The following is a 4502-nucleotide window of genomic DNA, read 5'->3' on the forward strand; positions in this document are numbered from 1 at the left end:
AGTAATTGTAAGAGATCTCTACATACTCTATCTTTCCTTCTTAGTCACTACTGCTGCTCAGCCCAGGCCACTCACCTCACAGGGAGTTTCTCCCCACACTTTAGAAACAGGCATTCTGTTCCATCACATGAAGGATCTGTTAAATTAAAGCCAGCCTTCCACTCTAGCCAAAGGTTTCCCTCCAGTAATTTACATGAATCAATGAATCCAGTAATTGATTCAGATCATTTTATTCTCCTGGATTTATACTTTTCCTAAAATGTTTTGTTAGCAATTTAAAAACAACACATTTCACACTGTTCAGTGCTTAAAGGGATTGAGGGATTGTTGTACAAGAGGACAGTGGAATTAGTACTCTACAAGTTCTCCAAGAACAAATATTTACTTCTTTATTTTTAATCTTCTGAAGTTCTGAGCATATAATAGTCACTTATTAAATATTTCTTGAATAAGTTAATGGAATATTTTGGGTATTTTCAAACATATACATAGAGATATTCAATTTAGATAAAGAAGGTCGTTTTCCTATTCCTGGACCAGAAAATGTTATGAAGTATTTAGTTTACGTTTTTTCCAGCATTTTCATATTTGGGGTCTTGCATTTAAATCTTTAATGCAGTTTAAGTTGATTTTTATAACTGGCGAGAGATAAAGTTTTAGTTTCATTCTTTTGTATATGAATATTTATTTTCTCCCAACACTATTTATTAAAGAGACTGTCTTCCCCCCTGTGTGGTCTTGGTCCCTTTGTTGAAAATCACTTGCCTGCTCACATGCAGATTTATTTCTGGGCTCTCTGTTCTGTTCCATTGGTGTATTTGTTCTTTTTCTGTCAGTATCAGGCTGCTGTGGTTCCTATTGTTTTGTGTCATATTTTAAAATCAAATTCTGTAATGCCTCCGAGTCTGTTCTTGTTGTTCAAGATTGCTTTGGCTACCCAGGATCTTTTATGATTTCATATCAATTTTAAAAATCTTTTATTTCTGTAAAATGTCACTGGTATTTTGATAGAGATTGCATTAAATCTGTAGATCACTTTGGGTAATATGGATATTTAAATAATGTTAATTCTTTCAATCCACATATTAATGTCCTTTTCAATTTTCTTCTTCAATGATTTATAGTTTTCATTGCAGCTATCTTTTACCTCCTTGGTTAAATTTATTTCTAAGTATTTTGTGTAGTTATTTTAAATGGGTTTGCCTTTGTAATTCTTTTTTCAGATAGCTTGTTGTTAATATATGGAAATTGAAAGGTGTAAGCAGTGGCGTCCAGAGACAAGACTAGAGAGGAGATATTTGGGCCAGGTTTATTGAGAGGGGAGGGTGACCTGCTTGGGCACTGTGAAGTTGGCATCTGTGCCCAGGGGCAGGTAAAGACCCTTTTTGTATAAGGATGTAGGGGGTGGGAAAATGTGGAATTTTCTCAGAAAATTTCCCAGAAAGTTAGGGTCCTTGGCATATACTTCTCAGGAGGTGGGGCTAGCCAGATCCTTTGTGTCTTTGTTTTGGAGAAGGAAGAGGAGAAAGGGTCCATGTGTGGCTGCATTAGGCCCTCACAACAGTAATGCTATGTCTTTTGTATGTCAATTTTCTATCCTGAAACTACCAGATTTGTTTATCAATTCTAACAGAATTTTGGTGAGGTCTGTAAGAGTTTCTCTATATAAGATTATATCTTAAACAAATAGGGACAATATGACTTCCTCCTTTCCAATTTGGGTGTCCTTCATTTCTTTCTTTTGTCTAATTTCCCTGGCTGGGACTTCCAGAGAAATTAGACAAATTTATGGTATTTCAATAATGGTTTAATTCCAAAGAAACAGAATTTCTTTGCCTGAAAATCCCCCTTTAAAGTCAGCATTTCAGGATTATTGTTATACATTAATCTTTGTTTCTCTAACTGCCCAAATCACAAGGAACAATCAGAGGAATGAATTTGAGAATCATATTCCTCCACAGATGAGCTTGGATTGAACAGGGTTAAGTAAGAGATCCACAGCCTTATTCCAAAACCAGCTCTATAAAATGCACAACTGTGTCTGTTATGAGGATGTCATTAAAGGCATTTTCATTGAACTGGAGCATTTCTCCTCACAAGTAAACCTGGAAGAAATAGCCACTTTCACCACCAAGAACAGTTATTCATCCACTAAATAGTAATGTTCTGTTTAAGTGTATGATAATGTGTAAGGTTGGGATTTGAAAAGCTTAAAATAAAAAATGTCACCCACATAAAAAAAAGTGTGTGTGTGTATATACACTCATTCTTAATGTCACAAATATTCTCACCCATATCTTTTGGATTTTTAGCTCTTTTATCATATTTTTGTATTTTGTATAATTTTATAATAATTCTAAAATTACACATAAATGCTTACATAACACTATGTGTCAGGTAATATTATAAAGATGCTGCTTCCATTAGCTCACCTAATCTTTACAACAAGCCTCTTTAAATCCATATTCATGGAGTGTTTAAGGGCCAGAGAACTAAATAACTTGCTAAAGATTATGCAACTAGCAAGAACAGAGACAGGGCTTGATCCTGGTTATTCTCATTCCAAGGCTAAAGCTCTGCTACCTTATTCTGCACTAGACCCTGTAGAGGCTACTTTAAATTTATCTTTAAATAAGGTAGAAGTCAGATGAATAAATGGGTAAGCCAAGGGTGATCAGGTCTCTTCAACTTAGACCATACAAAGACTTGGAAATCTGTATTCCATGCATCTCTACATTTTTCTTTCTTTCTTTTCTTTCTTTTTCTTTTTTCTTTTTTTTTTTACGCTAAAGCTTCATAATTCTTAAACTAAAAAATGTTGCATAGAAAACACAAACCTTAATTAAAATTCAGTTTATTTTTTAATAGATTTAATCTTTGCTGTAGAGGAGATACTTAACTTGGATTTCCAAGTCACGGTATTGCTGTCTATCTAAGAATTTTCATCTGCCTACATGATGAATTTTAATTTAACCACACACTTAAGGCTATTTTGTGTCCACTTACATAGAGATTGATTGACTTGACTTATTGGCCTCAATGCTGTATACCACAAATTAATTAGTGTAGTTTACACCAATTATTTGTAAAATAATTTAAATATTCATGAAGGTATGCTGGATATTATCAAAAGCTTTTTCTGCATCAATTGAGAGAATCATATGGTCTTTGTTTTTAATTTGTTTATGTGAGAATTACATTTATAGATTTATGTATGTTGAACCAGCCTTGAGATCCTGGGATAAAACCCACTTGGTCATGGTGTATAATTTGTGTGATGTGTTGCTTGATTCTGTTTGTTAGGATCTTGTTGAATATTTTTGCATCAAGATTCATTAGTGATATTGGTCTGTAATTTTCTTTACTTGTTGAGTCTATTCCTGGTTTGGGGATCAAGGTGATGTTTGCTTCATAGAATGTGTTGGGTAGTGTTCCTTCTTTTTCCATATTTTGGAAGAGGTTAAGTAATATAGGTACAATTTCCTCCTTAAAGGTTTGCTAGAATTCTGCCATGAAGCCATCTGGTCCTGGGCTTTACTTTTTTAGGAAGATTTTCTATAGTTTATGCCATTTCAGAACTTGATATAGGCCTCTTCAACATTTCCACTTCATTCTGGCTAAGTCTTAGAAGGTGGCGTCCTTCCAAGCATTGGTCGATTTCCTTCAGATTTTTGTTATTTCTGAGAATAAAGTTTCTTGTAATATTCATTATGGACTTTTCTGAAGGGTTTGTTGTTATTTCATCTTTACCTTTTCTGATTGATGAAATTATTGATTTTACTCTTTTTTTCTTGGTTAGGTTGGACAAAAGTTTATCTATTTTACTGACCTTTTCAAAAAACATACTTTTTGATTTATTGATCTGTTGTATAATCCTTTTGTTTTCAATTTCATCTAATTCTGCTCTAATTTTGTTTATTTGTTTTCTTCTGCTGGGTTTGGGATTGGAGTAGTCTTCCTTTTTCCATTGCTCGAGATGTCCCATTAAGTTGTTAACTTCCTCTCTTTCTGTTCACTTGAAGAAGGCTTGCAGTGCTGTAAATTTCCCTCTTAGGGCTGCCTTTGCAGTATTCCAGAGGTTCTGGTAACTCGTGTCTTCATTATTGTTTTGTTTCAAAAATTTGGTAATTTCCTTCTTCATCTCGTCTCTGACCCACCTATCATTCAGCATAAGGTTGTTTAGCTTCCATATTTTTGTATTAGTCTACAGATTCCTGTTGTTAAATTGGTATAGAAGGAACATTTCTCGAATTGATAGAGCCCATCTACAGCAAACCTACAGCCAATATCATATTAAACGGAGTTAAATTGAAATCATTGCCACTCAGCTCAGGAACCAGGGAAGGTTGCCCATTGTCTCCATTGCTCTTTAATATCATAATGGAAGTTTCAGCCATTGCAATTAGGAAAGAAAAGGCAATCAAGGATATCCATGTAGGATCAGAAGAGATTAAACTTTCACTCTTCACACAAGATATGATTGTATACCTGGAAAACACCAG

The sequence above is a fragment of the Otolemur garnettii genome, unplaced genomic scaffold (genome assembly GCF_000181295.1).
Source record: "Otolemur garnettii isolate 467f Iridium unplaced genomic scaffold, OtoGar3 scaffold00059, whole genome shotgun sequence".
Taxonomy (NCBI): Eukaryota; Metazoa; Chordata; class Mammalia; order Primates; family Galagidae; genus Otolemur; species Otolemur garnettii.